Source organism: Glycine soja, chromosome 15 (assembly GCF_004193775.1).
Source record: "Glycine soja cultivar W05 chromosome 15, ASM419377v2, whole genome shotgun sequence".
Classification (NCBI taxonomy): Eukaryota; Viridiplantae; Streptophyta; class Magnoliopsida; order Fabales; family Fabaceae; genus Glycine; species Glycine soja.
This window is the reverse complement of record NC_041016.1, coordinates 14,788,373-14,807,859: the sequence shown is the minus strand read 5'-3', so window position 1 is coordinate 14,807,859 and position 19,487 is coordinate 14,788,373.

Here is a 19,487-nt window from a genome sequence, read left to right as displayed (position 1 = left end):
GTTTTTCCCCCTAAAAATAGCGTCTTATCTGATTTTTTATTTTTAAATTGGTTCCCTAGTTTTTATAAATTTTAAAAATAGTCCTCTTATTTAATTTATGAAAAATTAGCCATTTCATTAAATTAGTCATTTTTTACTTCGAATGTAATTACAATTAATGTCAAAAGTCAAAATCATTTACCTGCGATGAATAGTTTTCAAACTACACTAGTTTGATATATTAAGAAATCACCTAATTTGGTAAAAAAAAAAAACCCTACAAATACAGTGAAATATATGGCAAATTTCATTTTAGATAAAATATGCAGAGGCTGTGAATGCTCTTGTTTATTGGTTGTGATACATGCATGTCTCATGCTCTTTTCTAAATTTAATAAACTCTTAGCTTATGAGAAAAACTAATGAATTTTTTAGGATAAAATTATAAAAATAAAATAAAATGATAATAAAATAATTAAATATGTTAGATTTCATCTTAAAACCAATTGGCATTAAGTGAAGTTGCCCAACAGATATATAAGCCGCACTCCAAGGATTGAGGCAGCCGATGTGGGACTTGGGTATTTCCCAATACACCCCCTTCACGCCCAGCACTTATTTGGGCTTGGTGCGTGAACCACAAATGGTGGGTGTTTGTCGCAGCGGAGGCGAATGCGAGGTCTCAGGGTTAGAGCCTGCTCTGATACCATGTTAGATTTCATCTTAAAACCAATTGGCATTAAGTAAAGTTGCCTCAATCCTTGGAGTGCGGCTTATATATCTGTTGGGCAACTTCACTTAATGCCAATTGGTTTTAAGATGAAATCTAACATGGTATCAGAGCAGACTCTAACCCTGGGACCTCGCATTCGCCTCCGCTGCGACAAGCACCCACCATTTGTGGTTCACGCACCAAGCCCATTAAGTGCTGGGCGTGAAGGGGGTGTATTGAGAAATACCCAAGTCCCACATCGACTGCCTCAATCCTTGGAGTGCGGCTTATATATCTGTTGGGCAACTTCACTTAATGCCAATTGGTTTTAAGATGAAATCTAACAAAATAATAATATTAATAATAAAATAAATATTTCATAAATATTAATTTTCAAAATTTTACTTATAATTTTTAAAATAAATAATATAATAATATATAATTTAAAGGGGTTGCTAATGCACACACACTTTTTTTCTAGTTGGAGTGCATTAACTATCAACATAAAAAGTTTTATCCAATCAATTCTCTTGTTTCCTCAAAACAAATATAGGGATATTATAGTAATTTACTATTCAATGTAAAAAAATTGAAAATCTAATTTCTCTCTTCTCTTCCATGTTTTCTCTCTCTTCTCTCTTATACATTCCTTCTGCATGCCTCTTGCTTTCCTCATCGAATTGGTCATTACTTCACTAAGATTTTATTTTCTAATTGCCCCTACACTTTAATCCCAATTCATTTTTCTTCAAGTTTACTATCTACCCTGTGATGGGATTTTTCCATTTTGGAGCACCCCCATTTCATAAATAATGCAAGCCTTTTGCACCTCTACACTTAAAAAGGTAAAGATAACCACTTAGTGGTATTAATTTTGTCATGTTTGCATTTGGATTTTGGTGGCTGCGTAGAGCACCATTTTTTTCGGATGAGGAAGATTAGGCATGTATAACATATTGAAATGAAATGATGTATACCTCATTAATCAAGTCATGTAGCATTATTGTAATTGATGAAATGATTATCAAAGAAAGTAGATTTTGGGGTTCGTATCAATTGATAATATAACAGGGTTGAGACATTTGGCCTAAACACACACACACACACACAATAGCCATGCATATTCATTGAAAATTAATTGGGATTTCCAAAATAGAACTAAAAATGAGGCAATAGCTTACATTAGAAGCATTAATTTTCCAGAAATTTTGAACACAAGAGCTGGCGTGATTTGTGAACTCAGACTTGTCAAGAAAGTATGCCCCAAAATCAAAAGTTTAGAGTGAGGTCAAGGAAGAGTTTGGAGAAGACGTGCACTTTCAAATCTTTGATGAATAATGAAACAAACCACACCTCACTCTGTCCAATACTCACTTCTCTATCACTTAGATGATGATCCCCGGAACAAAACCATATTTTCTTATGCTTTATTCGAAGGGCTTCACATATTAGGCCCAACTCTCTACCTCTGCCTCATTATCCTACCTTCTTTAGTCCTGTTGAATACAACAAATTTAGGAAAATGTTGGATACACCTCCCAAAGTTATTAAAAGTACCTCCCTTTTGCCCCTTTCCATCCCTTGTCTCAAAAATACCCTTTTCAAGAAGTAACACTTGGAGTATGCTAACATTTAAACACTCACATAAAGTAGTTTTTGTATGTGTTAAAATTTTAACAAATGGCAGAAACTTTTTTTCTTGAAACAACTCTCATTTTCATTTCCCACACATTGATTCTCACAACACAACCACCAAAATGAGCGCCATGAAAGCACAAAGTTGCTGCACTAGTGTGCATGCATTGTAGTGCATTAGTTATTGTAATCTTAGGAGCAAAGAAGGCAATGTAGTAGTGGTAGAAAGTGAAAGTGGAGGTAGAAGTCACTTAGTTATTGTTGCGTGTGGAGATTTGAATGAGCTGCAACAATATCCTATTGGCACATGACTTCATAAATTAAAGCTAGTCATACATCTTAGCCTGACTTAATACCACTCGTTGGTAAGACTTGTGGCTACCAAACCAAGAGATGCCACTTTATGACATGTGACGACTGATGGCAGTGGTTTTTGGAGTAGAAAGGTGTCAAATACACTCAACCTAACCTAATGGATGTTGATGGACAATCATTGGGATTTTGTTGGCACTATGCTCCCATGTATCCATTGCTGAAATTGAAGCCACCACCCTTATATATACTTAGCTCACTTGGGATATAGAAGGAATCAATCAAGAAGGCAAAGGTGGACTTGAGTTTGAAGATATAGGGCATTTTGTATCTAGGGTTTTCAATTGATTTGGCTTGGGACTTAATTGATTTTTTATTTTATGTTTTTGGGATCAGTGTTGGTGTTTTGGTTATCTTAGGTATGATTGTGTCTTTGATTTATATTTCTAGCTAATGGTGGGTGCACCCATACATAAAAGAACCACTAGCTAGAAAACTAAATTAAAGACAGAGACCCTTATATAAGATACTAGAGCACACAAAAAGGGTAGTGGGCCAAGTATAAGGGTAGTGCCTTCTTCAAACTCAAATCCAAGTTACAATAGAATCATAACTGATATTGATTTGATTCCTTCCAAGTCTTTGTTGGGCCAAGTATAAGGGTAGTGACTTCAATTTCAGCATTGGGTAAATGCAAGTAATAGAAGCCCAAGTGGTCGTCCATCAACACCCATTAGATTATGTCAAAAATCTTCACTACCATTTGGTGGAGGATGATCTAGGAGTAATCGCTCGGTTTCTAACAATATCATTTGTAGATATATCCCTGTTGGTTTAAAAGGGCAAAAAGGTAACAATGCAAATTTAATAGGCAACATAAAATGTACACGGATTCTACACATTAATTAATTAATAATCCTATTTTTCATATTTAAACTTTTGTATTTATCTTATACTCTTTTTTCCTTTTTGGTCACGTATTTATTGCATTTATTACTTTTTCTTTTACTTTTATTTATCTTCTCTCTAAAGGAATATATTCCCTGAAGGATGTAGGAAAAATATTTTCTTTAAAACTAAACCAAAATATGGGACCAAATATAAAATGCCAAATGAGATTCACATGATTTACTAATAACTATAAAGATTTGGATTTTAGGTAAATGGAAATTAGAAAAGCATATCTTACTTTTAATCCAACCAAAATCGACTTAGCATTGAATTTAACCTTGCCAGTTTCACCTTTCCTACTCTTACTGTATGTTGCTTTGATACTCCTTACCCCGTTGATTATTTATGCCTCCACTATCACAATAGAGAATTTTAATAAGCACAAACTAAAATCAAACTAGTACCTTAAGTGAAGAGAAATTTAAGTAAACGATGTTGAGTAATAATTCATCCAAATTTTTTGTCAATATCATCATTAGTGACCAATACTCATTTACAGACATTAGTTCGGACAATACTCATAATTTTTATATTACATTTCAAATTATGAGGGCAATTTATAATGACACATCTAAGTTTCATTAAGAAAAGTTTTAAAGTTGGTGTGAGCAATTGCCCCCAAAACTCACAAAGTAGATTCGCCATTGATCATCATGCAAATGATCACAATATTATGCTACTTCTTAGTAAAACAACAATAGGATTAAGTTTAAAATAAGCTAATTAAATTATTTACTATTAGTCTAGTGCAATATTTGCTTGAGGATGAGATGCAATGTGGTCCACTACAAGTTTAATAGAGTAGATCTTGTTAGTTTCATTATCTAGAATCTCAAACCTAAACTTTTCCTCAAGATCCATCATGATCTCTTATGAATCTAAACTATCCAATGCACAGTCTTTTTGGAGGTAAGCATTAGGTGTAACTGTTAACTTATTGGCAAGTATGTCAATTTTATCACAAGTAGTAAAGATTAAAATAGAAGTTCAAGTATCGAATCCAGAAGGACTTTGGTTGTACTTAAGTGATGCAAGCTCAATTATTAAACAATGAGAAGAAATAGAAGAAGAAAGAGATAAAGAATTGTAAGTGTAAAAATTGATATTAAAAGAAAAGAAGAAAGATAACAAGAAAAATAAACAATAGTTTAAATGTGAAAAGATGAAGTCAGAATATGACAATGTTGGGGGACCTAGTATGCCAGAACTACTTATAATGTAATGTAGTATATTTTCTCTAATTAATGAAATCTCTGTTTCTACCCGCATCTATTGAATTACCCTATCTTTGGTTTCTCACACAAAGGGCCTAGTTTATTTATCCTTTTCCTTCAAATTTCTTTGGGGAGATAAAAATAACAAACCACATTAAGATAAGATGCAAATATTCTTTGGGCAAAATAAATGTCAATCTATTTCTAGCAGTGAATTTATTTAGATATCATTCCCCAATTCTTTAAAAAATAACCATTTTTAATGCATTACCCTCTAAACATTATATGGGTGATCAGGCCATAATAATAGAAAAGCGCAGAGAAGAATAATTGAAACAGAATTGCATTAAATAGATAATAGGGAAAAATTACATTATAAGAGTTTGACCTTCAAGCTCCCAACAAAAGGGGTTTAGCCTCTCATAGCCATGAGAGACTTTACACTTCAGGGGCTATGGAAGAAAGAATTGGATGACTAATTGCAAGAAAAAGGAGAATGACTAAAGAAGAGGATTTTCCTTAAGGGATAGGGTCAGGCTTTGGATAGCTCTGAGACTCGGTGTGTATTTTCCTTCTGCTTCTTACTCCTTTTATAGGCATAAGGTAGCTTACCTTTTACGCTGACCTGGCGCTTAGCGCGGGCTTTTGTGCTAAGCACGCATCTGGGCTTCCTCGTGGGCCTTCTTGCGCTAAGCCTATCTTGTGCACTTAGCGAGACTGTGCGCTAAGCAAGAGTTGCATGTTGAGCGAGAGTGGGCGCTTAGCTTGGATTGCACACTGAACGAGTTGTCCAATTCTTCACACTCTTCTTCAATGCTTTTTCTTCCAAATTTTTTTTATCCTTTTCCCTCTAAAGCACTTCAATTCTTCTTCTTTTGTCTTCTGCTAATAAAAAATTACACAAATGTTACTTTCTTCGTTATTTCATTAAAAACAATAATAAAGTGAAGAAATTATTATCATCATTAACCAAAAATGACTATCAAATTAGTTCAGATTTCACAATTATCAGTAACCTAACAAATACAAATGCTCCAAATAACATTAAGAAACATTAGAAATAGGAAATTTTTAAACCAATGAAACGAAATAAAAAAAATATGCCCAATAAAATGGTCAGAAGTATCATGTGTTGGATAACATATTGAAATGAAATGATTACACAAAGAAAAGACTAACCTAACATCATTAATCAAGTGGCATAACATTATTGTAATCTATGAAATAAATGTGATAGAAAATAGATTCTAGGGTTCGTACCAATTGAAAATATACCAATAGAAAAATAAATGTGATAGAAATCAGGCTTCAACACAAACACAATGGGCACACATATTCCTTGCAAATTGAAACCATATTTGAGATTTTAAGAATAGAACTAGAAAGTAGGGAATAAAAGAACCTTGGAAGCGTCAATTTTTTGAAAGTTTTTAACGTAAGAGACGATTTGTGACCCAAAATTTATCAAGAAAGCAACCCTAACCCCTTTGTAGAATCCATGAATGAGAAAATTGGTAGCAAGCAAGGCTCAAGGGAGAGTTTAGGAAAATAGCATGGACACACATTCTCAAATCTTAGATGAATAATGAAACAAACCACACCTCACTCTCTCCGATACTCACTTTTCTATAACATGGATAATGAGTCCCTAAACAAAACCCTATTCTTTTTGGTCTTATGCTACTTCGTTGGGCTTCACACATTAAGTCCAATTGTTAGTCTTTATCCTCATTACCCAACCATATTCACCCTTATTGAATAAAAAATATTAAATATTCTATTTTAAAAATATCAAGTATATTAACCTTTATATTTAATGTTTTCTTTGTCAAATAAAAAGAATTAATAAGAGAGTATAATATTATTTTAACAAATTATAAGAGTTTTATAATTGTGTTTTTGTAAATACATTGTGTGAAAATATTAAATATATCCAAAAAAATCCATACTTTTATCTTATATGCACATTTAATATTATTTTATGGCACATCGGAAAATAAATTTCTTTTTCAAAACAATGTTAGGAAATTAAATATTTATAAAATCAAGACAAAAAATAATTTATTATTTAGGGTAACTTTTGCCATACAAAAATCTAGCCAGAAAGAGCACATATCAATGTTTTTAAAACGATCAGGTGAAGATGGTTTAAGATTGAATGGTTTAACTATAATGGAATCGGTTTTATATTTTGTTATATTATATAATATTTTAAGTAATAAAATAATATAAAATATAAAATTATAAAAATCAAGATCTAAAAAGTTATAAGTTAATATATGTGGAATTATATGTTTTGTAACATACAAATTAATAATAGTGGAAAAAAATATTTAAATATGTACTTTTATTTATCTTCAAAATATTTTAGATTAAATTAAAAAATATAGAAATTTGAAAAAAAACACTATTCAAATTGGTTCTCAGCACCAAATTAATGTCATTTTTCATCAATTTTGGACTGATTTGACCAATTATGAAATATGTTGATTTCTTGAAGTGTTTCAACCGATCACTAAATCCGTTCTGGTTGGACCACTTGAACTGATCGGTCCAATTTGATTTTCAGAGCAGTGGTTATAAGTCTCAGTGTTGGGGTCATTTTGCTCAAATTCAATATGATTTGAAGATCATGAGCAATGCCGAGAAACACAATCTACAAAAGAGTATATATACGTATAATGCAATTATACAAGAAAAAACGAGAGAGATATAATGATATTTCATAAGCAGTCATGTTGATCATCTATCTGGGTTGGCTGCTACAACAGGCTGGCAAGGCATAGAGCTAGGGCTGAGTTGTATGGATGAGAGTAAGTTTAGAACCACTCCAAATAGTCACACATGGTACTCCAAGTGGAGCATATATAAATGATGTTGTTAGCCTACTACTAATAATTTTGGTCTGCACCTCATAAGACGAACATGTCCTTTAAATCCTCTAGACTAGAGATTAAAAATATAATTTATAAAAAAATTATATATAATTGTCTGTCAAATTTTTATGTGATAAATCATTAGAATATTAATGTGACATTTAACATTGTTATTTAATAGTACGAACTAAAATAATTAACAAAAGAAAATATACAAACCAAAAATGTTAAAAAAAATTGTTTAAGGACTAATAAAGAAAAACTTAAGAACAAATCATATTAAACGAAAAAGACTTAAGGTTGAATGAAAAAGTAGATGAAAGAAAAGATTGTAGGTTGGATTCCTCCCATAAACATTTGTAACAAAACTAACATTTATCAATTAAAAAAACATTTTAAACTCTATTTTATATTTTGATTTTCTAATATTTTTCATTCTTTCTATAATTTTTTTACTCCATATATAATCGATAAAGTGGTGGGAGGGTGGCAGGTACGGATTTATTTGTGTATATATTTGGGGCGATTGCCCCTTGCTTTTTCAAATTTTAAAATTTTAATATGTGTATCTATATTTGGGTAATCATTTTAATGTAGTGGGGTTTGACTTTGGAGATAATAATATTTGAGTGGCTTTATCTCTTTCTTTTCTTTTTGATAAATATTTTATTTCATTTATAATTTCAATTTTGCAAAATTATAAATTTGAAAATCTGTGAAAATGTTTAATTTTTATATTCAATTAGATTTTTTTTTCTTTACGAGTGGCATGCCTCATGATTATTTTTGTAACATAAAAGAAAAGTGTTTTAATAAATTATAAATATTACTCGTTTCATTCCTCTTTATAAAACATAGTTAATATTTTTTATTATTATTATAAGACTTCATTTTATTCTTCTTGTGCATTAATGATTTCTTTTACTGAAATATCTTTATTTATTTTAATCTATAATTAAATGCTACTCAAAATAGTTATTTTCTCTCTCCTATAAAGATTAGAAAAGATGAATAAACTTTGACTAATGTCAAGAAAAAATTTGAAAAAAATATTACATAATAAAGATAAATTTAAAATAGAGACGGTGAGAGTACTAATGTTTAATGTTTTAATAGGGATGGATGGAATACTAATGTTTTAAAATATACAACAATAACAACGCCTTATCCCACTAGGTGGGGTCGGCTACATGGATCAACTTCCGCCATAATGTTCTATCAAGTACCATACTTCTATCCAAATCATTAAGTTCGAGATCCTTTTTGATAACCTCTCTTATAGTCTTTTTGGGTCTTCCTCTGCCTCGAATTGTTTGCCTTCGCTCCATCTGGTCTACTCTCCTCACTACAGAGTCTACCGGTCTTCTCTCTACATGTCCAAACCACCTAAGTCTATTTTCCACCATCTTCTCTACAATAGGCGCTACTCCAACCCTCTCTCTAATAGCTTCGTTTCTAATTTTATCCTGTCGAGTCTTACCACACATCCACCGCAACATCCTCATCTCCGCTACACCTACTTTATTCTCATGTTGGCTCTTGACCGCCCAACATTCTGTTCCGTACAAAATCGCCGGTCTTACCGCAGTCCGATATAACTTTCCCTTTAGCTTGATCGGTACTTTTGCATCACATAACACCCCCGATGCTTTTCTTCATTTCATCCATCCTGCTTGAATGCGATGATTCACATCCCCTTCAATTTCTCCATCATCCTATATTACAGACCCAAGATATTTAAACCGTGTGACTTGAGGGATAATATGGTCTCCTATTTTCACCTCTGAGTTAGAAACCCTCCTTCTTTTGTTGAACTTACATTCCATATACTCCGATTTGCTTCTGCTTAGACGAAAGCCATGTGTTTCTAGAGCTCGTCTCCAAGTTTCCAACCTCTCATTCAACTCCTCCCTCGACTCTCCAAGGAGGACTATGTCATCTGCAAAAAGCATGCATCTCGGCGCTATCTCTTGAATTTGTTCCGTGAGGACATCCAGAATTAAGGTAAAAAGGTAGAGGCTAAGGGTTGACCCTTGATGCAAACCAATTGTGATGGGAAAATCGTCTGACTCTCCACCCTGTGTCCTAACACTAGTCGATACCCTATCATACATATCTTGGATAGCTCGAATATATGCAACCCTAACCCCTTTCTTCTCTAGAGCTTTCCACAAAATCTCTCTAGGCACTCTATCATACGCTTTCTCCAAGTCAATAAAAATCAAGTGCAAGTCTTGTTGGTCCATGCGATATTGCTCCATCACCCGCCGTAATAAATAAATCGCTTCCATGGTCGACCTTCCCGGCATGAAACCAAATTGATTCTCAGTAACTTGAGTCTCCTTTCTTAATCTCCGTTCGATCACTCTTTCCCATAATTTCATGGTATGACTCATGAGCTTGATTCCCCTATAATTTGTACAATTTTGTATATCCCCCTTGATCTTATAGATTGGCACTAACGTGCTTCTCCTCCATTCCTCCGACATGTGTTTTGACCTCATAATTTCATTAAAGAGTTTGGTGAGCCACTCAAGGCCTCTATCTCCAAGAGTTTTCCACACTTCAATAGGTATGTTGTCTGGCCCCACCGCCTTACCGTTACTCATTCTTTTCAACGCTTCCTTTACTTCCTGTTTCTGAATCCGACAATAGTACTTATAGTTCCGGTCCTCTTCTCTTGTGTCTAGACTGCTAGAGTCATATCCATATCCATCATTAAATAAGTTGTGGAAATACGCCTTCCACCTTTCCTTGATATCTTTTTCATGCACTAAGACTTTGCCTTCTTCATCCTTAACACACTTTACTTGATCCAAATCTCTAGTCTTCCTCTCTCTACCCTTAGCAAGCCTATATATAGATCTTTCTCCGTCCCTGGTTCCTAGAGCTTGGTATAGTCCGTCAAAAGCTTGGGCTCTTACCTCACTCACCGCCTTTTTGGTTTCATTTCTAGCTATCTTATACTTATCCCAAGTTTCAGAATTTCTACACCTAGACCACTCCTTGAAACACTCATTTTTTACTCTAACTTTGCTCTGAACACTTTCATTCCACCACCACGATTCTTTACCCCTAGGTCCAAAACCTCTAGATTCACCCAACGTCTCTTTAGCCACTTTAATAATCTCTTGGGACATCTTGTTCCACATATCATTTGCACTTCCTTGTGATTGTCCACACCATCCCTCCTATATCTTTTGTTGGAAGATTCCTTGTTTCTCACCCTTCAAGTGCCACCATTTGATCCTTGGTGCTACCATAGTACTTCTTCTCTTTGCCCTATCTCTAATTCTTACATCCATAACCAAAACTCTATGTTGGGTAGTCAAGCTCTCTCCCGGGATAACTTTACAGTTCAAGCAATACTTCCTATCAGACTTCCTGATAAGGAAGAAATCTATCTGAGAACATGTCCCTCCACTTTTGTAAGTGATAAGATGTTCCTCTCTTTTCTTAAACCATGTATTGGCTATAGAAAGATCCAAAGCCTCCGAAAACTCCAAGATGGATTTACCCTCCCCATTCATCTCCCCTAGGCCAAAACCCCCATGCACCCCCTCAAAACCTCTAGCCACGCTACCTACATGTCCATTGAGATCCCCTCCTAGGAAAACTTTCTCTCCTTGGGGTATATCCTGAAGTACCCCTTCTAGATCCTCCCAAAATTTTACCTTAAAGTGTTCTGCTAACCCAACCTAAGGTGCGTACCCACTAATAACATTAAAGGTGTCATGTCCCACTACCAATTTTAAGGCTATGATACGATCTCCTACTCTTCTTACATCCACGACATCCTTCTTCCACTCCTTGTCCACAATAATCCCTACCCCATTTCTTGATCTGATTTTTCTCGTATACCACAGCTTAAATCCCGAGTTGTCTAATTCTTTCGCTTTTTCACCTGTCCACTTAGTTTCTTGTAGGCACATAAAATTGATCTTCCTCCTCACCATAACATCCACTATTTCCATAGATTTTCCAGTAAGTGTGCCTATATTCCATGTACCAAAGCGAATCCTCCTGTCATGAACTAGCTTCTTTACCCACACCCGTTCACGAAAATGTGGGAACCCTTGCTTACTTTTCACTACATCCGGGCGACGATGCAGCGACCCTTGCTCTTTTGACACTGTACTCGAGCCATACAGTGCGTTGCTTCCGGGCAACGACCTAGCATTCACATTATTACGTAATTGATCCATGTCGTAGAGATTCGACAAAGTTTTACGTTGGCTGTCGAAAGCCTAACACAACCCTCTCCTTTTATCCGGGCTTGGGACCGACTAAGAATAGCAAAGCTAACCTAGGCAGGATTACTAATGTTTTAAAATATATAATCATAAAATTATATTATATAAAATTTGGTGCATATATATTTAATAGATATGGAAATTAACTTTTAAAGTTGACCCCCCTTTTATCCAGGGGTCGGTGGGATCACGAGAGCAAGATGTGGATGGTCCAACCTTTGTCGAAGGGTCCTATATATATCTTTCCAGTGGCAACGAGTCAATTGCTTGCAAATGTAATTTGTTGGTTCAAATGTTATCTATGAATGCAATGTTCTTTCATGTGCTTATTATGTCCCTTGTAGTAGTCGCTGGGGTCATCATATTCATAGGCAAAGAAGACAGACTATACAATATATATCATTAATTCTCAGCTAATTAATTGTCATTCAGTTGAATTTGATGGAAGTGCATTTAGCCTTTTGGACTGTTTTAGAAAGCTAACATTATTATTTATGTCATATAGTTTTGTTGATTTTTGTAACAAGGGTTCTTTTTTGGGGGTGCAATAATATGATGACGTTTTGATTTATAATATTGATGCTTTTTTATTCTATATTATACAGATTTATCTCAGAAATTCTGCACTGCTTAATTTCCAATTATCTTTATTTGTTAAGGTTGATCAAATTATCTCTTATTCTTGAATAAAATTACAAAGTTTTTATTTATCCTATTTTTTTATTTTTGAGAATATTATATTACTGTCTATATGTAAAAATAACTTAGAAGTGAGCATTTTTTTAACAAGAAAACTGACAATGCATAAGGGCGATATAAAATAGAAAAATTGTATATTTTTAATAACATATATAATTGCTGTTATTAATATTAACCTTTGAGAAGTAGTACAGTTATCCCTTATCTCTCTGGTCTAGCTAGCTAATATATAGCAGCTAAACATTTCTGCTCTAGCATTTTTTTATCATTGAGAAAAGAAAAGGACAGAAAAGGCTAATGCTCAGTAGCATAATTATCCTTTCGTTTTGTTTTTTTTACTGGTTAATTATGCTTAATTTCGTTAGAAAATGTTTCATATACATTTAAAAATCTACATCCATCTTTATATATGTACTTTGTTTTAAGAAAAAGAAGAGCAAAGAAAGATTGAATTTGAATGGATCAATTTCTTTTAAGTAATGAGTAACGTAGGTTTGGCTATAGGTTCATGGATTACGACGTGAAGTAACAATAACAACATAAAATATAATTGTGCTTTGCTATGTCAGATACGTCAGCTTCAGTTGGCGATTCTAAGATTCTCATCATATCCTTCGTATATATGAGAATAAAAAACATTGGTGCAAAGGTTCTCAAGAACATATCACTTGACATGCCCAAGTCTCACTGGATATATCAGATTCTTTCTAAAATAATTCTTGGATCAACAAAATTAAAGTGCTTTTTAGACTAATTCAGGAACTCACGGAAAAAACGAAAGCTCTGAAAAGATATATCACTCCTGAACCTTCTTTTTATACTAAGGTTAATTAATTAAAAATAAAAGCTAATTAATACTATTAAAATAGATAGTAATATTAATTAAAATATGATATTAATACACATTAAAACAGGAAATGAAGCTAATTACAATATGATATTAATGTCATTAAAATGGAAATAATTTTACAAATTATTATAAGATTTTAACCTTTTAAAATATTTAATTCAATCAAAATATATGATCATATATAAGATTGATCAAGTATTTGAACAAAAATGAAAGGTAAAAAAGAAAGAGAAATAGTAAATTCTAAATTTTTTGATTAATATTTTTAATAAAACTAATTAAATAATATTTATCGATAAAAAATTACGAGACAAGACGTGACCCTTCACTCTTATGTTTACTTTAATTTGACGTCGTGGCCACGTGTAATCTTGTCCTTTGAAGATGAAAACATAAAATGACACGTATAGTAGTTGATGCTTCAAAGACATGACAAGTGTAAGAGTGTAGCCACAAATTGTTCTTGATCAACAATCCAACAGATAATTAGAATCGAGTTGAACACACGGTCTAGCCATAAATTGTGGTCATGAAGACACGTAGTAGTTCCTAGGTTCAAAGACTTGACATGTGTAGTCACAAATTGTCCTCTGATGACCCAACATATATGCATAAACATAGTTGTTGTGATTGTGATGTATATACAAAAGTTGAATGCTATGCATGGCCCATTGTGAAGTGCCATGAACGATGACAATTGATGCTTACTGTGTTGAGTAATAAGGTTATGGTTATGGAGGCACATAAAGAGAAGATGGAGAAAGTAAAAAAGGAAGAAGAGATCAAAGGATCGAGGAAGAAGATTAGTAACGAAGAGATTGAAACAAAGGGTGACACAGTGAGCAAAAGGGTGATTCGTGAGTTCATAGTATCGAGTGGTGGTGGTGACAATGAAAGGGCTCAAAAACCAGCCATGATTTTGTTGTGTTTCAATGCATTAGGATTTTGACTCAAATATTTATATATTGTTACAGGGTCAATTAATAAACTTTTATCTGTTTGTGTTTGTGTTAATTTAGATTATTTTTACGAGAAAATGATGTTATGGAGGGATCTTGGGCCTGCCATGTGGGCCATGGTTCACAATAGTTATAAACTGACTTTTCTTTCTTCTATCAATATATGCATTTCATGCATTCTAGGTATAAATTTTAATCTCATTACTCACCTTACACTCTCTAACATTAATTAGCATCGAAGTGTTTGCGTTTGTGCAAGTATTTGCAGGTTTTATTGCTCATTGGAAATTTACTGCCACTAGAGCCACCTGTTTCTTCTACCTTGTTCGGATCCTCATGAATAGTAAATATTAATAATTTTATAGTGTCATATAATTACAAATTATTATTATATATATATATATATAAAATAAGTTTAATGATTTTTAGAATTATATCAATATACTTTATGATGGATTCAATTCACATGTTTATAAAACTAGTATTTTTTTATTTCACGAAAGATTTGTGAATTTTTTAAAAAGAGGGTTCAACCTTCTTTGTTGTGTTTTTCCATACAATTTATTTATGTCTACATAATATTAAAAAGTAAAAAATAAAAATTCAAGTGGAGGTATGCTAAAAACCATCATAGATACAGAACAATGAGGCATGGTGTTAAAAGTAGAATGCCACCATGGATGGAGAAAATCTTAGGTAGACATACATCCACCATATCACTCTTAGACACAATAAATAATATTATGACACGTGTGAAATAAAAAATTAAAATAGAAAACAAATGAGTTCGCATTTTCTAATTTTGCTTTCTAGTTTATGCAAATCTTCGTCCACATGCATGGTCTATGTTTACTTCAAAATCAGTTCATACCTCCACGGATCTCTACTTTGTTGGTCCATGAATATAAGTTTCAATGTATATTCTAGAATTAAAATAGAGAATTTATCATTCATTTAGAGGCACAATAGATGAAAGTGCGAGCGTGGTTGAGGAAGTTCACCCCATCGACGTGGTGGTTGATTGTTTGCCCCGATGCTGTAGTTGATGTCGATTTTCTTGGTAAAGACACAGTATGGATGGAGGAAGACACCACATTCAACGAGCAAAAATTTTCATTTCTTGTTTTGAAAACAATTTTCTATTTTCATATTTTTCAAAGTTTAGATAATGCGTTTGGTTTAATTTCTTATTTCTTGTTTTCAAAAAATAAAAATATTAAAAATGTGTCTGATTTAACTATTTTCAATAAAAGCTTATGAAATGATTTTAGTATAAATTATATATATATATATATATATATATATATATAATATTCAAATAAAAAATTATAATATATTTCCTTTATAATAATTATTAAAATCATTGTATTATTTCATATAATAAATAGAAATAATAAAAATATTAGACAAAGATTTAAAAAATTCTTTTCATATTACATTATTATTTGTGGTCTCCCACAATTTACAATAAGATTGAGCATAATTAGGGGTGGAATAAGTGAAAGTTAGGGATAGAACAACTGAAAGGGAATGTGAGAAGATATATTGAGGTGGTTACAGGAAACAAATTTGAGGAAGTGAGCACTGCAGCACACCTAAAACCATGAACAATTAATATGCGTATAGGAAGGAAGGAAGTTCATATAGTTACGTTCAATGTCACCATGTTTTCAGTGGAATAGTTCCCGTTTTAGTGAAAATGCCCAAAACGTGAATTTTGAAAATTCCACTGTTTCCTAAAACTATTTTCAACAAAATACTTTTCAAAATTTTAACCTAACATGCATATTTTCTATCATTATTTTCTGTTTTGCAAACCAAACAGCCCCTAAATTAGGAAAATAAGGACTTATTTTTATTTGTTTTTGTTTTTATTTAATACGTGCCGTTTTATTATTTGTTGTGTTTAAGAGTCACATGGTGGGTTTGTGTTCACCCAAGACTTTCAGATGGATGATCACCTGGAGGAGCCACACGAGCCCTTTCTGACCCCAAGGGGTGCAACTATATATGCAAGCTGCAGACAAGATATCCAAAGAGAACTAACGTCAACTTCTGCTCCTAATAATAATTGAAAACTGCATGTGCGAAAGCAACTTCAATTATTCTTCATTCGTGTTTGTCCTTATATTTATTTAGAGGATCAATTAAAACTTCTTTTAATGAAGAGATATTTTGATACTTCTGTACATCCAACTAATCCTACTCTCACCATATCAGCTTAATATTTTAGGATAAAATGATACTTTTGTTCTAATTACATCAGGTCAAGATGAGAGACCAATCCCAAAACTAATCCTACTCTCAATCACTTTATTTTAAAATAAAGCGATACTTCCATTTTAATTATGATTTCATGTTACAGAAGATTGAATTTCAAACATGAATTAAGCAACTCAAGTATGAAACATCTTGTACCAACAATTTTTAGAATATCAATTAAAACTTATAATAACAATTGAATAGATCACTATACACAACTCTTTGTCATTTATATGTACTAATTAAACTGTAAACTCGAATTTATTTGATTTTATTCTTTTAAAATTTTATTTATTTTAATTTTTATATCCCTTATTATTTTCGAAATAGTTCTTCTTATTATTTAATAACAATGTCATATCATTTATCTAATAATGCCATGTCAATAAATATTTAAAAATAATATAATATGAAATAATTAAACACATATCATAATATTTTCAGTAGTAATACAAAATTAATTTTTAAAATTTATAACAATCAAAGCTATTTTTTTAAAAAAATAATATTTATAAGAATTGAAAAACATATTAAATCTAGCTTAAAACCTCCTTCTCTTTACCTTATTTGCACAATTAAAATGCATAGAAAGCTACAAAAGATCTCAACATTTTAAGTTGCATCTCAAACGTAATCAACAAGTCAAGTGTTTCCTAATAGCAGGGTGGGAATTGAATAAAGTTATTACAATACATGTCGTGGTAGGGATATGTCCACGAAAAGGATATATAGTTGTTAGAACAAAGGAGACAATGGGTGAAAGTTTGAAAAAAAATAAATTTTAGTCCCACATTGCTCAAGGTACACACTTGTATAGTGTATTGCTTCAAGTTCCACATCGCCCAGGATAAACATTTGAATAGTATTTCACTCTCTATATATAGAGAACTTTTTTCTTCATTTTTTTTATCCTAGTTGAGAAGCATTTCCTCAACTTTTCTTTCTCCCTCCCAAATCTTAGTTGATGCATTTCTAGCAAACTTCTCTCTCTTTCTTTTTGTCGTACTAAATTTTCGATTAACCATTAGAGTGACTTTTCAAGTCATATTTTTGGTTGGCTTTCAAGTGACTTTAGAGTGACTTTTCAAGTCATACAAGAGGGTGTAATTCTAGAAAGGTTCTCTCAATGTAGTGGAAATCTTATACAGTGATATGGGCGGTCTGCTTGCACAATTTTTGGTCAGTGCCACGAAACATCTTAAAGAAAGCGATATTATTCGCGACTCAGTCAGTAATTTTTTCGATTTGCCATAAATTATTTTTACAGCAATAGCTTATGATGGGAACGACACAATAAATATCTGGTTTTGATTAATGAACATGCAGAGGCATAGCATGCCTAAGAATAAAGTATTAGGTATTATGCATTAAATTAAGAACTAAGAAGTGAGGACCGGTGGCAAAATGGCGTAGAGGGGTTACTTTTACAAACAATTTACTTAAGGGGATCTGTTTTCAAACATTTTTTTGAGGAGGTCTGTCTTTTAAAGGTGTTCCGCCATTCCTGTTGGCGAATCTTTTATTCCCCTTATTCCGTCATTCCTGTTGGCGAGACTCACCTGCATGTCAGCTCCATTTGTAAAGCAACTCAAAGGGTTCCGCCAATACCACTGGCGAGATACCTTTGCTTCCCATGCATCCATACGTCGTCCATGCGCCATCCATCCAGCATGCATGATGTAGATTCCGCCAGCATCAACGGCGAGATGCAACCCACGAGGGTTCTGCCAGCAACACCGGCGAGATGCGTGCAATGAAGGAATCGCCAGTCCAGCTGGCGAGATGCATGCAGGAGGCATTTGTCCTCTTGCTAGGTTTCAACTTTTGTTGTATAGGGTTTCAGCTTTGCAGAGAAAATAAATGAAGAAAAATTTGAACGTTGGAGGGTTTGGGTACTGGCATTCTTGGGTTTTTTTTCAGGGTTTTAGTTTTCAAATAGCAACTTTAATTTTTTTTTAACGTAACAAGGAAAGAAGAAAATTTGAACCTCTCCCATTTCCCTTTAAATAAGGCTGTTTTGCACGTAGAATATACACCAAATTATAAATCATTCCGCTATTTGTAAATCATATGCGAATTTAAAAGTAAAATATACAATCAATATTAAAATGTGAGACATACCAAAAATTAACAAAACATTAACTAGTACGAATTTTAATCCCTTCAAAATTAAATAATCTAAAAAATACTAAAGATTAAATCTTAATCCTAAAAAAAATTATAAATGATGTGAGGAATTTAAAAATATAGATAGCATGTATATTAAAATAACAAAACATACCTAAAAATAACAAAACTTGAAGGGTGGACCAATTTCCAGAATAAATTTTCAGAACAAATTTCTAAACTCAGAATACAAAATACACAAGTAGTAACTGTTAGTAATGTAGTAGCGTTTTCCTCTCCAACTTTCTTCTCAAACTTTCCTCATCATATATATAAGGGGAGGGGGAGTCGAAACACCACATGGATGTGTGTTTCGTCAATGGAGATGACGAAACCCATGTTGTGGATGAGATGTCATGATGCATGTGCTGGAAACATGGTGGGAAGCATGGGTGCATGGGTATTTTGTCAGTGACATTGACGAAATCCTTTGGATGTTTCACTAGGGAGAATGGCGAAATAAGGGTTTCGTCAATAGGAATGACAAAATACCTTTAAATAGATCTCCTCGAAAAAATGTTTGAAAACAAATCCCCTTTAATAAAAAATTTGTAAAAATGATCTATCTACATCATTTTGCGGAGGACCGGTTGTAGGGTGAGGTAGCAGTAGGTACACT